This window comes from Rhinatrema bivittatum, chromosome 2 (genome assembly GCF_901001135.1).
Source record: "Rhinatrema bivittatum chromosome 2, aRhiBiv1.1, whole genome shotgun sequence".
Classification (NCBI taxonomy): Eukaryota; Metazoa; Chordata; class Amphibia; order Gymnophiona; family Rhinatrematidae; genus Rhinatrema; species Rhinatrema bivittatum.
Genome location: NC_042616.1, coordinates 432,040,393 through 432,063,132, shown reverse-complemented (window position 1 = coordinate 432,063,132; position 22,740 = coordinate 432,040,393).

Genomic DNA, 22,740 nt, shown 5'->3' with positions numbered 1-22,740 from the left:
ATGCGGGGCCAAGCACCTGATGGTGTCCCATTTGCAACAAGAAAGGTCATCAGTAATTAAATTCTCGACCCCAGGAACATGTTTAGCCCTAGCAAAAATGTTTCTTTTTAAACACAAAAGTGCAAAGTCCCTCAATAACGCAGATATATGCTCACATTTGTCAGACTGTCTATTAATCACTTGCATGACACCTTTGTTGTCACACCAAAACACCACCCTCCTATCTCGTAGACCATTGCTCCACAGAGCCAAAGCAACCACTGTAGGAAAAAGCTCTAAAAAAGTGATATTCCTGGTGATATCCACTTTGAGCCATTCTGGCGGCCACCGTGCCACACACCATGCTCCCTGCCAATAAACTCTGAAAACCATAGCACCCGCCACCGCAGAATAGAGCTCTGACTGTCTGTTGGCACCAGCTGCTTCTGTAAAATCAAGTTGCCATTGAAAGAGCTCAGAAATTCTTCCCAAATACCCAGCTCACTCCTGATCCTCTTTTTCACTCTTATAAAATGATGAGCCACTTTGATTCCCACAATCACAGATGGCAGTCTATGAATAAAAGCACGACCCATAGGAATAAGTCAGCATGCAAAGTTAAGAGAACCTATCAGAGACTGCATATGGCACAGTGTGACTTTCTTGGAAGCACAAACTGAATGCACCAACTCTCTCAATCTGACCACTTTCTTCACAGGCAAATGATAAACCATATCCACTGAATCCAGTTCTATACATAAATAGGTAAGCTTAACCCCAGGACCCTCAGTTTTGCAGTGAGTAATCGGTACTCCAAAAGATGATGCCACCTCCATGAAACCTTGTAGCAACTCATTTGAATCGCCTCTATTCCCGGGTCCCACAAACAAAAAATCATCCAAGTAATGGAGCATGGAATCATGCCCTGTGACCTGGATCATTACCCAATGCATGAAAGAGCTAAACATCTCAAACAGGACGCATGACACCGCGCAACCCATCGGAAGGCAATGATCCAAAAAATATTGACCCAGAAAAGTAAAACTCAAAGAAAACAATCCATATGAATAGATAATAGCCGAAAAGCAGAATCAATTTCAGCTTTGGCCATAAGAGCACCCCACCCAGCTCTTCTTACTAAATCTCCAGCATCATCAAAATTTGCGCACTGAACCGAGCATCTATCCTATGGAATAAAATAATTTACCGATGAGTCCACAGGAGCAGACAAATTCAAATTCAAAATAGGCTGAAATTTACCAGGCTCTGTTTTGGAGACCACCACTAAAGGGGATAAATGCATGACCTCATGCAAATGATCCTGCAATCCTCCCCAAAGACTATTCAGCTGCCAACTTCTTATTCACCACACCCTGAAATCGAGAAGCTGACCTGGCATTCCTTACATCCCCCCCACCCCCGGGACCTTCATAAGGAATTGAGAAGCCCTAGTCAAAACCCACCCACAAAATTTCAGCTCCCGCCCTATTAGGATACATAACCAACCAACCCCGCATGCTACCTAAATGAACTAGCCTGGGAGCCCTACAAAACAACATACCCCTATTTGATACCCCTCACAGCTCCACCATCTTCTGCTTTACCACATTGAGAAGCTGAATAAGCTCTCCTACAACTGGAACATGCATGTCAGAACTTAAATCTGGAAACAATCAAGCAGACTTGTTGAATCTCCAACAGATGTCCGAACTTGGCTGAGAATGCACAGGCTTTCCAGGTTTATCACCCTATTTCCTACCATCCAATCGCTGAGAACCTGCCTCCCAAAAGGAACTACCCTGTGAAAAAGAGTCCCCCGCTTTGTCACCCGGGAGGGGTGGCCTTATTGGTCATCTGTGTCAGCCATAAGTTAATGTCCTGCATGCCCCAAGACATGAAATAGTTCCCCTCCATCTTATTCCTGAACCGCTCATCATAATTTAATTACGCCCACCCGTCATAGTCTTTAAAGGTACCTATAATGCTATCACAGAAAGCCAATAAAGACCTGTATTGTGACAGGTCAAAATGATAGACTACACTCACTAACCTCAAAAAATCCTGAATCCAGTTAATGATGTTTCTCAGGACCTTTTTATGAACCAAACTTTCATTTGGCTTTTTTTATCCTTTTTTCCATATTTAATTCCCTCTCTCCTGCTTTCTAATAATTTGAAAATATCAATGAACTTTTGTTTCTTTATCATCCACCGCAAAGGACACAAAACACCTTCCTTTAATTCCATCAATGCTACCAAAGCTGATGCCCCATGTCTTGTCCTAGACCAATTTCCCTACCACTCCTCACACCCACACCCCAACCTCAGAAGAGGAAGATGAAGATGAAGAAGATGGGGAGGATGATGAAACACTAGATTCCCTGATTCTTTTGGACTTCCCTTTCTTCAGACTGATTAGAATCACCCTTACCTGACTCCAACCCTGCTCTGCCTAAGGCATCATCTGTCACTGATGATGTAGCTGGTGTAACATCAGGAATCAAATTGGTCCTCACAACTCCCATGCCGCTGTCAACTCCCCTCTGTCAGACTTCCAGCACATGCTGTCGATGGTTGCCCTCCTGAAGCGAGCTGGCAGCTGCACTTCACCATGCTTCTTGACCAGATGTCCCATGTAAATTATCCACAGATGACAGACCTTGCAACACAGGCAGCAGCCTGATGGGCACTAGCAATACCAGAATCTCCTTGACCCACCAGCAAGGCAGACCCCAATTGCCAAACATCTCCTGTCTCTCCAGCCCTTGCAACCCCCACTCCCAACAGCCCTACCCCTGGAACACCAAACCATGCCTTTCCAGACATATTGCATGCTATGTATACCGAACCCCCTACCTGCCAGGAATACCTACAAAAGGAGAAACACATCCCATTCCAAACCCGTCCCCCCACGAGGGACCCTGGAAACCATATCAAGGACCCCACCTGCTAGCCATCCAGCCCTGGAAATTAGGTTTATCACCTCCCATGCCCCAAATGCCTGACAAAAGAGCAAACCCTCTGAGTTCATGGCCTGAATAAGACTTTCTTTAGGTGGCTGTAGGAACAGGAGTAGGAACGGAAAGCACAGTGGGGGGTGTGGAGGCATCTCCCCACTAGAAACAGCTGGCTCAGAATGGACAGAAGAGGATGATGAAAGGGCCTTACCTCATCCCCTGGTGCTTCTGCCAGAAGATTTAGCCCCATGCTTACCGGCCGGCTTAGTGGAGCCACCACCACTCACTGAAGAGGTGGGGCCAGAGTGGCAGAGGACATGTCAGTCACACCGCTCACACACAACATGTTGGGAACCGACCAGGAGGAAGGAAACAAACCTGAAATCTGACCAGGAGTGACAGGGGGCACCACAGCCTCACACTCCTCACCCCCGCTGAAATTCACTGCCTCCGGCACCCGCTCACCCGCGACCGAGGCCCAGAGATCTTTCCTAGGAGGGAAAGAGGAGGGGCAGGGGAGAAGGAGGAGGAGTGGGGGAAAGAGAAAGGAGGAAAAGGAGTAAAAGGGAGGGGAAGCTATGTAGTGGTGCCTCGCGCCAGATAGACAGATAAGTACTGACTTATATAGCTATCTGGCAGCTACTTCTTGCTGCCAGATAAATGGATAAATCAGTATTTATCCAGCTAAGTGATGGTGGTGGTTGTCATGGACCACTCTCCTCTCCCTTCCTGAGTTAAAATTTTTAAAGTTTAAAAGTTTTTGCGCATTTTTTAACTCCTGATGCATTAGCATAGCTTACTGCATCTGGAGTTAACAAAAAATAACCTGACCATTAAAAATGTGCACTGGAAACCAATGCACAGTTTTTTAACACTCAGATTATTGCATTGGCCCCTATATGTGTAAATGTACACTCATAAGTTCTGCCCTCCAGAGAGGGAACTACAATCCAGCATGTGGTGTATTATTTTTTTATGTATCCCTCCATTAGGGCTCCTGGAGAATCAGGGCTACATACTGTTCCTTTAGGACCAGGTACCAGCAACTCCTCTGTAGCTGCTATTGAGCTTCATGGGAACAGCAGAAGACCTGTTAGTGACATGTGACACAAACTGAACACCGTGTAAAAGAGGAGAACCAGTACTATTATTAATGAGCACCACTCCTCTGCTGCCTTGAGGGAAGTAATAGGGAATTTAGTGCAGAAAAGGGGAGAGAGAGAGAAAGCGTAAAGGAAATGGATGCGAGAAAGAAGGGAAAGAAAGAGGAAAGGCTAGAAGGATGAGAGAAGGAAGGGAAAAGAATATATGAGAGACCAGGAGCATGAGTAGAAGAAAAAGGTAGTAAACACTAGAAAAGCAGATGAGTGGGGAAGGGGAATAGGAGAGCCTAAGAGGGGAGGGAAGAATATTTTTACCATTTTGAAACTTCAGCCCTTAATTGGAAAAATCCCCCATGGTAAAAAAAAAATAAAAAAAAAATTCACAAGTTATTCTAACATAATCCTAGTTTTCTCTGTAAATAAAGTGTATTTACTTATACAGACAATGGGAAGCTTTCAGCAATTAATGATAGTATTTACTGCTGCTGCAGGGATATATTTTTCATCTCTACTTTCCCTGCTACTTTCTCTTGATCTGGAGCATTGTTTCTGAAAAGCATATTATGCCAGTTCAAGAGACATTTGGGGGTAAAAGCATTTTGGGAAGGAAAATGTTTCCTCTGCTTTTGAAATATGCATTTTGTGTAGTTTCAGAAAAAAAACATCGCCTGGATTTTAAAAGGCCTGCGCGCGTAAATCCCAGAGTTTACATGCTTGGCCGGGCCTTGAGCGTACTGTGCCAATTTTCAAAGGGGCCCGGCCACGCCGCCCACGCATATAAACCCAGGTACGTGCACAAGTGCCAGGCCTCTTAAAGAGACGGGCTGGGGGTCATGTTTTGGGCAGGGAGGTGGTGGGACGGAGGCCGGCCAGGACAGCGGCCATTAGCCACTGTCCCAGGGAAGTGCATGCCGGCAGCCAGCCAGCGCATGTAAGTTACTTCTGCTCCTGAGGAGCAGTAAGTAATAAAACAAAAAAATTGAGCCAAGGTAGGTTAGCTTTAGGGGTAAGGAGAGAGGGGAAAGGGAAGGAAGGTTAGGCAGGGAGTTAGGGAAGTTCCCTCCCAGTCCGCTCCTTAATTGGAGCGGACAGGGAGGGAACTGGGGAAGGACTGATTGCATCGCCGCGTGGACTTGCATAAATTCACACCCCCCCTTGCGCGTGCTGCCTGCACATGCGTGTACGGAATATAAAATTGGTGCGTCCATGTGCATGTGCCGGGAAGCGTGCGCACATGGACGCGTACGCCCATGTTATAAAATCTACCCCATGCTTGCATGCTATATTGTTCAAGTGCTGACTTCACAGAGTTAAAACAAGGTGAATAATAGGTTGTCATGAAGCTGTTTTTTTTATCTACTACCCATTCTACCTATAAGATCAATATTTTTTTTCAATAAGGCCTATAGCTACATGTTATATTTTCTGTATCTTTACAAAAGTAATGGGTTAAATTTGGATGTCATTTAACAAAAAGCCCTTTGAACTAAAAAAGTATTGCTAGCTCCAATTAGAAGCATCATGGAGAGATGTGACTGGTTAGCCACAAAACAGTGTATGTATTGTATATTATATATAATGAGCTTAAGAAGAAATGGTGTCTGCTTGTTGCAGAGGACCTGAAGGCTCATTTGCATACTTCTTACAGCAGCCCCAGCAAAGCACTCTGGAGGACACTGCAAGCTGTCTAGAGTTCAGCTATCACAGCCTCCACACTCTTTCCAGGAGCAATAAATCCAATAGTTTCTGTGTTAGGTGGTAGTACCATCACCACCACTACTACTACTACTACTACTACTACTACTATTATTACTATGTATTCTTACTCTCTGTTTCCTATCTTTTAACCAGTTTGCAATTCAAAATAGAACTTGGGTCTTATCCTGCAACTTTTTAGTTTTCTCAAGAATCTGTCATAGGGCATTTTGTCACATAACTTCTGAAAATCTAAATAAACTACATCCATTAGCTGACCATTATCCACATGTTTATTAATCCCTTCAAAAATGTAGCAGATTGGTGGGGCAAGAATTCCGTTGTATCAATCTATGCTGGTTTTCACAGTCCCTGTTTTCTCTCTGACTGCAGAGGACCAGAAGCCTCATTTGCATATTTCTCAAGGTTGCCCCAGAGGAGGACCCCATAAGACATTGTGAGTTATCTAGGTTTGAGCTTTCACAATCCCCACACTCTTTTTGAGCTCAGAAAACTTGAAAGTGTGTTTGCATACTTTCCCCAGCAGCCTCAGCAGATGACTTTAGTGGAAACTGTGAACTGTCTAGGCTGTGGCTTTCATAACCCCCATGCTGTTCCCAGCAGCAGAAAACTAGAAAGCCTGTTTGTATATTTTCCTCAGCAGAGGATACTGTAAACTATCTTGGTTTGGGTTTTCTTAACTCCTATGTTATTTCGGTTGGTAAAAAGCTGAAGGCTCTATACCTATTTTTTTCCCAGCAGAGGATTCTAGAGACTACTATGAGACTTCTAGGCTTTAACTCCTACAGCGCAGCTTTTACATCCCCCTTCCTTCCTGCAGGATAGGATTAGAAAACATATTCTAAAACAATACTATCTATAAATTTTCAACAACAGGTATATTTATTTGATATAATAAAGGAACTTAGTTTAAAACAAGGGTCAAATGTGGTGTGTAACAAAGTAGTTATAAGTAGATCAATTGTAATTTTTGTAGGATCACTTACAGACAAATATATACCAATAGATTAAAGGTAATTTTAGATAAGTTTGAACATCCATACTCCCTTAGACATTTTAAATCACTAACAAATGAAAAAATTTAAGATGCGGCAGTTCAGTAGTGAGAGGTGAGCTATCAAATCTTTTGCACTGAGTACAATATGTAGAATTATCTACCAGTTGGTAAGAGGTTGTGTGGGGCCAATGTAATACAGTGCGCTCAGCCAAGCGCACGGTTTAACCCGAGCTTGGGCGCATGTTTTGGACGTGCATCCACAAGCCCTTATGCCATAAGGGGATTGTCACATCCAAAACACATGTCCAACTCCCTGCAAAACTATTAGCACTCATCACATGCAAATACATATTGATGAGGCTATTAGCTATTCTTCCCAAATCCCCCCCCAAAAAAAATGTGCGCCCGACCAGCACATTTTTATGATCAGAAATTAATGCCTGCCCAGAGTAGGCGTTAATTTCTGAGCAGCCCAAAAAAGTGTACAGAAAAGCAGAAAATAGTAAAATACTGCTTTTCAGTACACCCTCCGACTTAATATCATGGCGGTAGTAAGTCAGAGGAACCAAAAGGTTTAAAAAAAAAAAGTGTGCCAGTAGTCAGGTTAGGAAAAGGGATGCTTGTAAAATTGAATATCCGTTTTCCTAACCCGCTGACAGCCACCTCTCCTAGGCATCAAGGAGGTACAAGGGGTGCACATTTGTCCCTAGCGCCTCCTTGGCAGCGTGACCCCTCATTTAAATATTCAATCTCGGGCCCAGGAGAAGTGCTGGGCACATGCTAGGAAAGCGGGCGCTCAACACTGAGTGCCCATTTTCCGCACTGATTTATTGCATTGGCCCCTATATGTGGATGCGATGCAAATAGATCCTAGCCCTCAGAAAACACGTCTGTTATTTAAAGTCTAGTGTGCCTGGATCTAAGGATGGGGAGGTGGGGGAGAGGCTGTGCTATACCTGGGAATAGGGAGGCTCAGCCTGGAGAGGTCAGATTTTTGCCTGGTCTGAGGAAAGGGGTTTATCCTGGGAGGGGGGGATGGTTGTTTTGGTGCTTAGGGAATACAGGTTGCTCTGACGCTGCTGGGGGATGAAATCAGGATGTTTTGGGGATTGGCCTATAGGCATAGGGGCAGGCTGAGTTGGGGCTGAAAGGTATCCCAGAGCCAGGATCCCTCCCACCAATTACCCAATCCGGTGGGTTTCCACTGGTGAGGCCTAGGCCCAGGCCGAATCCTTGGCCTTGCCTAGGCTTAAGCTGCAGTAAGTCACCACAACTTCGGCCTAGGGTCTATGCAAAGCCGAGGCTTGGAGGCCTGGCTCCAATGCCTCAGCCTAGACCCAATACATCAGCCTAGGCCCAACCCCGGGTCCTAGGACAAAATGGTGGAGCCTCAGTCTCACCGGGTACTGATTCCTGCACCTCAGCCTAGATCAAAGACCAGGCCCAGGCCTGACAATGGGGCATGGCCTGGAGTCCGGGTCCCAATACCTGAGTCTCAGCTTAGGACCTGGGCCGATGCTGGGACATAGCCTGGAAACTGGGTCCTGATGCATGGGCCTCAGCTTAGGCCAGAGCATGGGCCCAGGTCCAACACTGGGGCCTGGTCTGGAGATGGGTCTCTATGCCTAGGCCACCGCCCAGACCCAGACCCAGAACCAACACCAGGACCCAGCCCAAAGACTTGGTCCCGATGCCTGGACCTCGGCCTAAACCAGAGCCTGGGCCCAGTCCCCATGCCAGGACCTGGCATGGAGACTGGGTCCCAATGCCTGGATCTTGGATTAGACCAGAATCCGGGCCGAGACCTGATGCCCGGGCTTGGCCTGGAGGTCAGGTCCTGGGCCTTGGGGCAGGGTCAGCCCCTGGTCTGGCTGCCAGAATCTTGGCCATGTAGGTCCTTTTATTTTCTTCTTCAAATGATAGCATCTGCTGAGGAACACTGAAGTAGATTAATTGTGATTCATCCTCCTCAGCAAGGGCACCATTTTGATGTACAGCTGAGGCACAGGCAAAGAGACCTGGCCTCTGGGCCCAGCTCTGGCATTGGGCCTGGGCCTTGGCCAAAGCCAAGGCTTTGGGATCTGGTCCCCAGATCAGGCCCTGACATCAGGTTTTAGCCTGTGCCTTGATTTAAGGACCTGGACTGTCTGTGGTGATGGATCAAATAAGTGGGGGTCAGGACATTTCCCAAACCTGACAAAAAGTTTCAGGATGGCCTGGACATTTTCTTGGTTATTGGCTGAAGCACTGGGGGGGCATGCCCAGGCCTAGGCTGAGACTCCGGCATCACACTTGGGCATAGTCCATGGCCCAACAAGGCTGTGGCCTATGCCTAGGTGAGATCCCATCATCAGGCCTAGGCCAAGGCACTAGCATTGCACTCAGGCATAGGCTGTGGCCCCTATTTTGGGCCTCAGCCTATGCCCTAGGTGAGGCCCCAATCTTGGGCCTAGGTATTGGCCTGACCGATTTTAACCAAATTAAACAAATAGGAATCTTTTAATTCAGGAGCCCCTCAATTCATTTTGTGGCCCCACAGAAAAAACAAAGTGACCTTTAGTCATTGCATTTTTCAAATTAGATTAAAACAATTGCATATGCCTTATATATAGGAACCTCTCTGAATTTTTCATGGATGGATATGCTGCATCTGCAACTGGGGCTGGGAAGGGTAGATGAGCTAGGGATGGTGGGGTGGAGACTGGTGAGGTAGTCTGTGCAGTCCTGGGGCTGTGGTGGAAGGGGGAGGGGGGTTGGGGAGGCTGTGATGCAGCTGAGGAGGCTGAACTGGGGCTTGGATCAGGAGGCAGGTTGTGCAAGGGCTGGAGGAAGGGCAATTCATAGGAGCCTCCAGAGAATTTGCCTTAACCAAGCCAAAACAGAAATCATTCACATCCATGACGACCGTCCCCCTTCTCCTCTCACGAGCACCCCCTCAAACAACCCTGGGACACCAAACTTATCAAGAACCTCACTCACACCATCCACAAAAAACCTAGGAGTAACAATCGACAGCCAACTCAACTTTAAACGGCACATCTCCAATACAATCAAAGATGGATTTTTCAAGCTTCAAACACTTAAAAAACTCAAACCCCTCCTCCAACCGCACGATTTCCGAACAGTACTTCAATCAATTATTTTCTCAAAACTCGACTACTGCAACTCCCTCCTCATTGGACTACCAGAAATCCACATCAAACCCCTCCAAGTCCTACAAAATGCTGCCGCCAGAATTATCACCAACCACAGAAAATCCTCCCACATCACACCCACTCTCAAAGACCTCCACTGGCTGCCCATCACACAAAGAATACAGTATAAAACCCTCACCCTTATACACAAAAAAATAAACAATAGCAAAATGGTCTGGCTAAACAACACTATCCAACCATACACCACACAAAGGAACCTCAGATCCTCCAACACAGGTCTCCTCTCCATCCCAAATCTCAAAAATGCTCACCTCAATGCAACTCGCAAACGAGCCATTACAATAGCTGGCCCTACCCTATGGAACTCCCTCCCCACTCATCTCAGACACGAACCCTCACCACAAGTCTTCAAAAAACAGCTAAAAACATGGCTGTTCTTGAAAGCCTTCCCTCCGGATTCCCAACCCCTTCAACTGCATGTTCTTGAAAACCTGCCCACTTGACCCTTACATGCACTACCGCATATCACCCCCCCTCACAACCACCCCCTCCTTTTCCCCCCCTATTCCCACCAGAACTAATCGTAATCGTAACCAATTCAAACTGTATATATTGTATATAGGTTAGATGCTACAAATTATACTCCCATTCATTTGTATTCATATGTTACAATGTTTTTTACTTCAATAGTTTAATCAATTGTTATCTTGTTAAATGTAAAATAGGGCAGATCTCGCCCTATTCAACCTGTTACCTGGAAACCGATGTGATATCTCGATCGAATGTCGGTATACAAAAGAAATAAATAATAATAAATAATAATATAATTTCCATAAGAGTAAACTAGTCAAAAGAAATTCCTGTTGTCCTGAAATTAGAGATATGCTTTGCATAGGTACCTATGAAGGAATAGTATGTTACTGTGAGTTTAAATATTTATTGCAAAAAAACCAAAAACCTCTAGAGACAGAAAAAAATCTAGAAGTGACAGTAAATTTTTGCATATTCAATTAATCCTCAGTTGGTAGGCCGTGTCTATGCTTCACATTTGTGAATTCAGTCTGCTTGTTGAAGTATTAGATTCCACGAACAGTGAAAGGTCTAATATACCACAAATCATGCTTCAATATACCACAGAGCTCATCTCTGAAGAATTATTATTATTTGCACCTAGATTCAGTCATATATTGCTGGAGTCAATGAGCTAATACTATTATGGCAAGAATCTGAGAAAATTCTTTGCATGAGAAGGCAATTTCCAGGAAAAAAAATAAAGCACAGCTGTAGAAGAAGTCATCAAAGTTTTCATTGATCGAAAGAGAAGTCAGTTAAGCAGGTTATCAAACATATGCAAGGGATATATGTGTGTACCTTTATTTTAACTTCTTCCATGATTTTTTCACTTTGTTTAAATTTTATGAACACTGCTTCTCACAAGCTGAGGAATTTATTTCAATCACAAGGTTACTTTGAATGACAAATCAAAATTCAGCATTTCTGGCGATACTTGTTCTATGAGCAATTGCCCAGAAAATAGCTCAGACTGCAGTTTGCTCTTCACAGCTCACATATGCACAGCAAAAAGTCATATTTATAATAATTTGCACAATGAATTGGACTGCAGTCATGAGGAATAAGGAAAGCTAAATTGAATCTGTACTTAAATGAGTGATCTCAAAGGGAAAGTTAATTCTGAGCTATGTCTCCTATAAAATATGCATTTTTGATAATGATGATATTCTTAAAATAAATTACTTTGTTTGCTTCAGAATCTATAGTCATTATATGATACATCAGAATTTCTGTTTTTATAAACCTACTCCATATTTTAAATATAATAAAAATCAGTACCATTCATAATTAACATAGGTGAAATCTTACAAAAACCTGAAAACATATTCCAGATAACCAACAGATACAGGATCTACTCACAAGGAGGATAATTTTCAAACAACTGCACACAGAGGCATTTACACATTCATGTGACCTCGCATAAATATACTTTAGTATTTTATAACTTGGATATATGATATACATTCATTTTATAAAATATGCATATCTCTTCCCTGCAACACACGTGCAAATGTAGGCTTGCATGCAATTCATTGAAACCACATACTGTACATCAATGCATTGAATGTGTGTATTTTACCATCTATTTTAATAATATATATACATATAGGGCCGGATTATAAGAATTACGTGCGGGCATAGATTTGTGCGTGCTACCCGGCACGCACAAATCTACGCCCGATGTTATAACATGCGTGCACAGAGCCCTAGGGGAGCCCCGATGGCTTTCCCCGTTCCCTCTGCCCCCCCACCTTCCCCTCCCTTCCCCTATCTAACCCACCCCCCAGCCCTACCTAAATCCCCCCCACACCTTTTTTTTTTTTTTTACGCCTGCCTTTGGGCAGGCGTAGGTTGTGCGCGCCAGCCAAGTGCCGGTGTGCGTTGCCCCGGCACAGTCACTGTGCCGGAGGCTTCAGTCCTGCCCCCTGCCCTGCCTCCAGACCGCCCCGCCCTTCCCACTACCTGCCCCTTTTTTCAAGCCCCGGGACATACGCGCGTCCCGGGGCTTGCGCGAGTCACCGGGCCTATGTAAAATAGGCTCGGCGTGCGCAGGAGCGAGTTATAAAGGGATACGCGCATATATTATGTGCGTAACCCTTTTAAAACCCGCCCCATATTTTACACATGAAAGTAAAGTAGGACTTCTCACATGTCCCAATTTATGTGCAAATGTTGGTGAATTTTAGAACACATGTGCATCAGTGAAGTTACTGGTTTTACCAATTAGTCCATCAGTTTACCCAGTCCTTCCGTAGCTTATTGAGACCCTCCAGGTTCTTCATCTTGAATTCTCCCACTTTAACCAGACCCCCCTACCCAGTCAGTAATACACAGTAAATATGTTTAATATTAACACCAGATAATTAGCTGGTGTAAAAATACATGAGTAAGTTGGAACTGTACATGCTTAAGTATCTTTTTAAAATAGCAACTTATACATGAAAATATTGGCTCTGACTGGGAATGTCCCTAGACCACCCCTTTTTTACATATAAGTGAAACAACCTGCTCTTCTTAAAATCATATTTACAGTAATTTAATTTCATTTGGGAATTTTTAGCCAACCATTTTAAAAAATTCTCAGGGTAGTTTACAGCCTTTTTTGGTTTTAGAATTCAGGTACAATAAGTCCCTGCCTTGAAAAGCTTACAATTTCAGTGGTTTCCTGAGGCAAAGAGACATATATGTGATTTGCCCAAAGTCACAAGATGTGTCAGTGGGATTCAACTCTGGTTTCCCTGAATTTCACCCCATTGCTCTAACCCCTAGGGCCATGTTGTTTAAAATGATTTACACATAATATGAAAGTTGTATTGTAGGAGAGAAGCTTGTGATTCTTCAGTTTAATTATCAAAATGTTGAGAGGAGGAAAGGGGATGAAGGACCTGTGGGCCCTGAGCTTTTATGTACCCCTAGTAATGTCTCTGTCCATAGTCATTGTCTCCCTTTCTGTCAGAGTACACATCTAATTCAGAATGATTGCAGTTCATGGCACTGGTGTGACTGTGCTGAAGCTTTCTGGACCCACCCTTTCTATGAAACTGCCCCAGATTCCCCTTAAAATAAATGTTTGATTCTCTTGTCAATAATGAACTCCTCATTAACTCTTTTGCACTGTTTCCAGTATTAGCATCTTTACAGCAGCTGAACTAAATGCACCCTACTGTCCACCTGGACCTAATGGAACACATCACAGGGTTCTGAAAGAAATAAAACATGAAATTTCAGATCTATATCAATTATCATTAAAAGCTTTCAATGTACCCGAAGACTGGAAGATGGCCAATATAACCCCTATATTTAAAAAGGGATCCAGGGATGATCTGGGAACCTGTAGACCAGTGAGCCTGACTTCAGTGCTGGGAAAAATCATAGAAACTGTTATCTATATAAATAAAAATGTAAATGTTCATTTGTTCAAAATTGTATATCTCCGAAAGTTCTTCACCGATTGCTTTCAAATTTTGACACAACGTTGCATTCAATTTCGCGCATGTTTTTATATACCTATTTTATATAGATGTTACACCTGTGACAGGTAAAAACATGTTTTTTCAGAAAAACAGCGCCATCTGGTGGATGTAAAAGTGATACACGCTATCTCCGACTGACGGCCAGCAAATGCGCAGTAGAGAGCAGCTCTACCGCTCATGTACGGACCATAGAGCTCTGCGCTATGTGCTGGGTGTCACAGATGGGAGGAGAAAAGGGGGAGGGAGTAGGGACTGCCGGACAGTTACACACAGGAGGAGGAAAGGGTAAAAGAGTCGCCGAGCCAGTCCATCCACCACCGGGGAAGGGGTGGAGGGAGTTTGGACGGCCGGAGCAGAGCTAATGCGCATTGTGAAATTAAACCAGACTGAGCCACGGCAACACGTGGCTGGGTACAGCTAGTAAAGAATAAAATCACAAAACATTTAGATAGACATGGTTTGATGGGACACAGCCAGCATAGATTTACCCAAGGGAAGTATTGCCTCAAAAAAAATCTCCTACACGTTTTTGAAGGGGTGAATAAACATGTGGACAAAGGAGAACCAATAGATGTGGTGTATTTGGATTTTCAGAAGGCAATCGACAAAGTCCCTCATGAGAGGCTTCTAAGAAAACTAAAAGTTATGAGATAGGGGGCGATGTCCTTTTGGGCATTGCAAGCTGGTTAAAAGACAGGAAACAGAAAGTAGGATTAAATGGTCAGTTTTGTCAGTGGAGAAGGGTAAACAGTGGAGTGTCTCAGGGATCTGTACTTGGACTGGTGCTTTTTAATAATATATATAATAAATGATCTGGAAAGGAGAAACATGAGTGAGGTGATCAAATTTGCGGATGACACAAAATTATTCAGAGTAGTTAAATCTCAAGTGCATTGTGATGAATTGCAGGAAGACCTTGCGAGACTGGAAGATTAGGCTTCCAAATAGCAGATGAATTTAAATGGACAAGTGCAAAATGATGCATATACGGAAAAATAACCCTTGCTGTAGTTACATAATGTTAGGTTCTATCTTAGGGTTTACCACCCAGGAAAGAGATCTTGGCATCAGAGTGGATAATGTATTGACATCCTCAGCTCTGTGTGTTGTGGCAATCAAAAAAAGCAAACAGAATGTTAGGAATTAGTAGGAAAAGAACGGCAAATAAAATGGAGGATGTCATAATGTCAATTTAAAATGAATCAAAGAAAACTGCACAGTTAAACTCTGGAATTCATTGCCAGAGGATGTGGTTATAGCAGTTAGTGTAACTGGGTTTAAAAAAGGTTTGGATAAGTTCCTAGAGGAAAAATCCATAAACTGCTAATATACAGGTCGATCCAGTAAAGTGTGCTCCGTCGGAGCGCACTGTCACCCTGCTCTGGACGCGTGTTTTCCCTTACCCCTTATTCAGTAAGGGGAGGAAAACACGCGGCCCACCCGCGGCACCTAATAGCGCCCTCAACATGCAAATGCATGTTGATGGCCCTATTAGGTATTCCTGAGCGATCCAGTAAGTAAAATGTGCAGCCAAGCCCCACATTTTACTCTAAGAAATTAGCGCCGCCCAAAGGTCGGCGCTAATTTCTTCCGGCGCCAGGGAAGTGCACAGAAAAGCAGTAAAAACTGCTTTTCTGTGCACCCTCCGACTTAATATCATAGCGATATTAAGTTGGAGGTCCCCAAATGTAAAAAAAAGTAAAAAAAAAAATAAAAAAATTTTGAATTCGGCCCGCGGCTGTCGGGCCGAAAACCGGACGCTCAATTTTGCCGGCGTCCGGTTTCCGAGCCCGTGGCTGTCAGCGGGCTCGAGAACCGACGCCGGCAAAATTGAGCGTCGGCTGTCAAACCCGCTGACAGCCGCCGCTCCAGGCCAAAAGGAGGCGCTAGGGACGCGCTAGTGTCCCTAGCGCCTCTTTTTCCTCGTTTGCACCGCGTCGCCTAATTTAAATACTGGATCGCGCGCACCGGCGAGGGGCCGGTGCGCGCGCCGGGAGAGCGGGCGTTAGTCCGCTCTCCCACGGACTTTACTGGATCGAGCTCATAGTAATTCATAAGCAACAGTAGCTTGTGTTTTATCTAATGTTTAGGTACTTCCCAGGTACTTGTGACTTGGATTGGCCACTGTTGGAAACAGGATACTGGGCTTGATGAACCCTTGGTCTGACCCAGTATGGCATATCTTATGTTCGTATGTTTTATATGTTCTTATGTTCATATGGATCTGTGGTGGAAGGACAGGCAGATCCAGCCCCCGTTTTACTTCATCACATTAATAAATATGCAGTCCTGTTTTAGCTAGGTGGAATCATAACTACAAGTCCATGCATGCAATGGGATAAAATCTGGATTGGACACCCTGCCACAATCTTTTGTCTGATTATAATTTTAAAAACAGTAGTGATGTATTACCAACATTACCAACTCCAACACAAACATATAACCAATTTGCAACTCACTTCAAATGAAATGGCAACTGATTCTGATCTCACCTGCTAATGCATTGACAAAGAATTGTACATATAGTTCATGGAATTATATACTATACTAGCTGACACCTGTGAAAATACTCTGGAGGCCCCTATGAATTTCCCCTCTCCCTCAGCCCAAGCATAGTCTGCCCTCTTGCTCCAGAGACCTATTAGGGCCTACACAGTGCCAGGAACAGCACAGCCCCAGTCCAGGCTATCCCTCCCAGCCCCAGTCATAGCTGTAGCACAGCCACAAATGGAAATTCCCCAGAGGCTCCTGTTTATAGACATCCTTACTTCCAGCCCCAGCACATCCTGCTCTCGCTCTTGCAGCCCTAGCCTCAGCATAGCCTGCCCTCACCCCCAGCAGTCTGAGCACAGCCTTCACTCTCCCAGCCCCAGGCCCCCCCCCCCCCACAGCCAAACTTCTCCCCTCAGCCCCAATACATTTGCCTTCCCCAGGCTGAGCACTTACCCCTCCAGCCACAGTGTAGCCCGCTACCCCAATCCCCCCAAACCTGAGCCCCAGCCACTCCAGCCTCCAGATATCAGAGTCATTTTCTGAGGGCTAGGAGCTCTTTGGTTTACTTTATATTTGTCTGTTAGTGATTCTTCAGAGACTACAAATAATCTATATATAACTAACCGGTTACACACCTTATTGACTCTTGTTTTAAACAAACTCTCTGTTATTGTACTAAATAAATAAATCTGCTTTTGAAAATATATAGATAGTTGTGTTGTGGTGCATGTTGTTGTATCCTCTGCTGCTGGAAAGAAGTGAAGGGGGGGGGGGGGGGGCATGTAGAAGTCAGACTGTGGGAATTTAAGCCAAGATGGCTCACGGTTTCCTCTATAGTCCTTTGCTTTGGTTGCTGGAACAAGTATACAGATGAGCAATCAGAAAACGTGCAGGATTTGTGAAAGCTCAAACTTAGATATCTTGCAGTGTCCTCTGCTAAGAGAAGTATGCAAATGAGCCTTCCAGTACTCTGCTATGGGCAACAGTGTGGGGGTTGGGAAACTAAAACATAGACAAGTTATGGTGTCCTCTGGTGTCCTCTGCTAGGAAATGTATGTTAATGAGTCTTCAAGTCCTCTGCTACTAAAAAACATGTGGGGGATGTGAAAGCTCATACCTAGTAATTCACAGTATCCTCTGGAGCCCTTTTCTAAAAGAAGAATACAAATTAGCCTTCGGGTCCTCTGCTGTTAGAAAGAATGTGGAGGCTGTGAAAGCGCAAATCTGGATGGCTTCTGAAAATCCAAATACACCACATCTACCAGTTCTCCTTTGTCCACATGTTTATTCACCCCTTCAAAAGAAAAGAGTAGGAGATTTTTGAGGCAAGACTTCCCTTGGGTAAATCCATGTTGGCTATGTCCCATCAAACCATGTCTATCTAAATGTTTTGTGATTTTATTCTTTATAATATTTTCCATGATTTTTCCCGGCACTGAAATCAGGCTCATCGGGTTGAAGCCAGGTTAGATCCCGCATGACCAGGTTCACAGCCAATGGTATTACATACAGGGAGATGGTCTTCCTGTGGAGAACCCCAATCTTGAGAATAAACAGCTTGGTCAATTTGGTGAGATGGCCTGGCAGCAGGTCCCCTAAACCAAGGCAAAGGTTACAGGCTGTGCAGCATGGTGGTGGGGAACCCATGTTGGCAAACCAGAACCTCATCAATGAAATTCCTTCCCATGCCCATGTCCAGGAAAGCTTCAGTGGTAAGTGAACCATGCTCCAAGGAGATAGAGATGGGGACAAGTAGCTGAGAGGAGTAGAGAGTGTGATCTAGGAGTGCTTCCCCAGTCAACCCTATGTATGAAAGTTTTCCAACTTCAGAGGGCACTGTGTCACCAAGTGCCCTTGTCTGACACAAAACAGGCATAAGCCCTGCCGTTTCCACTGGAACTTCTCCTCGGGGGAGAGTCTGGCCCAGCCCAATTGCATTTTGTCTTCCATGGTCTTCAGGTCTGGAATGGTGGATGGCACTGAGGTAGTCTGGAAGCCAGGTGCCAACATTATCAGGTATCATGACATCTTGGTTTCCTGAGCATGCTCCTGGAAACATTGGTCAATGCGGTTAGTCAAAGAGATGAGAGCATCCATGCTAGTGGGATATCCCGGTCTACCAACTCATCCTTGATTCCACCAGAGAGGCCCTGCCAGAATATGGCAGTGAGGCTGTCTTTGCCCCACTGCAATTCTGACTCCAGGGTATGGAAATGGATCACATAATCCCCGACAGTAAATGATCTCTGGCAGATCTTCAAAATTTCAGCTACCATGGAAAAGGCCCAATCAAGCTTCTTAAATATAAGCCTGAACTGCCGCAGGAAGTCTGGAAGGTTCTTTAGCAACGGATTATCCCTTTCCCATAAGGGTGAAGCCCAGTCAAGAGCCTTACCACCAAACAGGGATAGCATGTATGTAATCTTGGTGTGATCTATAGGGAACAATGCCAGCTACAATTCAAAACACATGTGGCACTGATTAATAAAGCTGCAATGCTCTGTAGGCTCCCCATGGTAGAATGGGGAGCTGGAAACTGTGGACCTGCCTTGGGAGGAGATGCCAATCTGGAAGGAAGTGACACAACCACAAGTGGGGCCTGCCCCGCCAATGCGGCATCCATGTGGATGGCTATTCTCTAAAGGAACCCTATGACTTGGTCAAAGATCCCCTGCTACTGCTAAATCCATTGAGTCAAGCCCGGGATGGCTTGATGCGTTCTGAGTTTTGCTGGGTTCATGGCCTCAGAGAACCATAATGCTTGTTGGAATCATGGACCCTTGTTATTGAGGGGAGATTGGCACCACCTAGTGAGCAAGCCCATTAGGTCCACCCCATCAGCTGGTGGAGATGCCCTGTGGTAAGATGGACAGGAGCTTCACCTATACCAGTCCCGTTCCCCACAGGTTCCAGAGGCTGGCAGAACTTAGGTCGGTTCCTAGGGCAATCCAATGACATAAGCCCAGGCAAGTATGGGTCAAGGCAGGCAGCAGTCAGTGGAGACTGTAAGCAAGCCAGAGGTGGGGGTAGGCAGGAGACAGCAAAGATGAGGAACAGGCCAAAGGTCATGGTGGGCAGTACATAAGCAAGGGACGAGGAGTCAGGTCCAAGCAGCAGTCAAGAGAAGTCCAATCCAAGCCAAGGTGAAAACCAAAGAGTCAGGCAGAGGGCTATAGGACAAGCAATTCAGACTTCAGAGAGACCAGCAACAGACACAAAACAGATAAGGAAGGGACCAGACACAGACTAGGCAAGAAAAGCAGGAACACATAAGAGTAGCAAAATGTACTGGGGCAACAAGGATGCCAGGAGACCTGCTGCTGAAGCAACTGTGGGGTTTTTGGAGCAGCCTTATGAAGAGAAAGTTGCTTTTCCACTGGAGCCCCTTTAAATTAGAGATCGCACCTAGAGCGCTCTCTAATTAACAGGATGGGCCACTCTCGGCAGCATCAGCAGGGGGTGGCTCTTCCACCATGCGATGGGATCGGTAAGTGTGGCAAGGGCTGCAAGTCATGACAGCTTCAACCTAGAGGCCTCACATTGTCCTCTGCTGGGACTGCTAGGAAAAGTATGCAAATAAGTTTCCAGTTCTCTGCTGTTAGAAATAGTGTAGAGGCTTTGGAAACTGAAGTCCAGGTGGTTCATGGTGTTCTTTGCTTGGTCTGCTGGGAGAAGAAAGCAAATGAGCCTTTAGATCCTCTCTATCTAGAAAGTATGGGGGCTGTAGATGCTGATGTTTAGTTAGGTTATAGTGTCATCTGCTGGGAAAAGTATGCAAATGAGCCTTTTAGTTCTCTAAAGCTGAAAACAGTGCAGGGTCTATGACAGCTGCAAAATTTGATGGTTTAGAGTGTCTTTTACAGTCCTTGTCAATGGAATTATGTTTTTTGCAACTTTCTAGGCTTTAGTGACGAGATACAGAGATGTGTGCCTGCTGTCATGCAATCTCACCAGGCTTCTCTTCAAATTCTAAACTGACACCTGTCTTTACCTGCAGGGAGATCATTGCTTTTGCTAATGTCATTAGAATATTCCCTATCAGTCTTTAGTTGGTGTATAAAATTAAGTTTAAAACTTATATTTCTCAATTGGGTTCTCTATTAATGCTATTTCTTGATTGTTGGTAATCTTACTTTTTATGTAGCCTTTTTCTGATCTTTTAATCTTTCCCTGTGCTTTAACCTACTGAAGAGATGCTGCCTGTGCCCCATCACTGCTTGTCAGGGAAGCCGTCAGCATGTTTCCTTGGCTATGGCTTTGGTCCATGCTCTGGTTGTCATGACGGTCCTTGTTTTCCCAGGTAGCTTTGGGGCTAACCACTGATTTTAGGGGTTGTTGGATGCTAATATCAATGTTACATTTTTTAATTTTTTCTCTTTAATTCTGCCTTTAAAATATTTTCTTGAGTGTCAGTAACTTTCTTCTAATTTATTCTTGTCCATCACTGTCATTTTTATTTTTAAAAGTCATCTTTTTTTCTTTGTATTTACTTTAACATTTATTTCCTTACATTCCTCACTTTCTTGTTTTAATCTCTTCACAGGGGTTCTTCATGTCTTCTTTACTGAACACTATTCATATTGTCTTTAGTTTAGGGGATTTGGGGTGTTTAAAATCTCTAAATGCAGTCCAAGTCCTTTGCTGGGTTGCTTGGAAAAGTACACAAATGAGCCTTTAGGTTCCCTTCTGTTAGGAAATTTTGCAGGGACAGTGAAGGCTCAAACTTAAGTGGCTCACTGTGTCTTCTGCAGGGGCTGCTGAGAAAAGTATATAAATGAGTCTTCCATTTCTCTACTGCTGGAAACCATGTGGGGGCTATGAAAGCTCTAATCTAGATGACTCACAGTGTCCTCTGGAGTCATTTGCTGAACTACTGGGAAAAGCATGCAAACGAGCCTTCCAGTTCTCTGCTGCTGGAATCAATGTAGGGGTTATGGAACCTGAAGACTAGACAGGTTACAGTTTCCTCTGGAGTCATCATTCTAAAAATATGCTGACTTGTTTCTTAAATTCCGGCATTTTTAAATATCTCTCTCTTGAATATCATCTCTCCGCAAAGTTAATACAGGGAGGAGCATGAACAACTTAAAGCTAAGAGCTCTTGACTGCTCTGAGTTAAATACAATTAATTGTTAGAATAATAATGATTTTCCATTTCAATGTACACATCTTATTTTAATTTATACATTTAGCAGTGGAAGAATGTACCATAGATTAATCACCATCCTTCAATGATCCATCAATCTGCATTACAAAAAAACGGTGTGGATATACTTATTATATATTTTATGTAATGATATTACTAATTTCTTCATGATAACTATTTCCCAGATTTTACAGAACAACCAGATTGTATCTGGTGTCTTAGTAGACTGGCATAAATACCATGTTTCCTTTAAATATCATTGATAATCATTAAATAAGCTTTTTCATGGACTGTCAATGTGAGCATGGGACACAGTTAGATTTATATTGGTGCTATATTTTATAAATGTTTATACCATACATCAAAGCTCTGAATTTTAGGTCATTTCTATCACATACGAATAAATACATTTTTCCCTCCATTGTTTCTCCAAAATGTATATGTGAACTTGGAATTCAAGTGCTGCAGATTTACCAATGTTTATAATGAAATTACATAGGATTTTATTTGTAGAACCATTGAAGCTTTAGTGAAGGAGTTCTAGGTATTCTATTTCTCTTTTAAAATCTTTTGAACCAAGTTTAAGGCCCATTTTGCATACATGTGCTTTGGTCAAAAGATAATCAAAAAGGGGAACCATGCTGTTCACTCACTGTGAAACTTCTTATTATTATAATAGTGAATTCTTGTAACTTGTAAGGTGTTTTTATTGTTTAATACGATTTGATAAACCTACACGCCAAATGGAAATTTCTTTATTCGATATTGTGAATACAATTTTAATTTTTTATTTTTTTTTTATGAGGAGTTGGGAGGGTCTCATATAACCGTGTAGGCAACCCTGCCTTGTTCAAGCATATTATAATCATAGCCCCGCCAAACTCCTCCGTTTTTTGTTGTGTGTAAAGATGTGAACTTGTGTTATTAAAACTTAAATAATCTTCTTCCATATTCTAAATTATACAATGACATCCGGTAGATGTCTCTCAAGGTGATTAGTTGACAGTATTCCCTGATATTTCTGAATACTACGTCACCACCACTTATGCTCTGTTGGATATGATCCTATAAATTACTTTCTTTTTATGGAGAACTAACTCTTTTTTTATTATATATCATACCACCAGACTATAAATGTCCCAACACGTA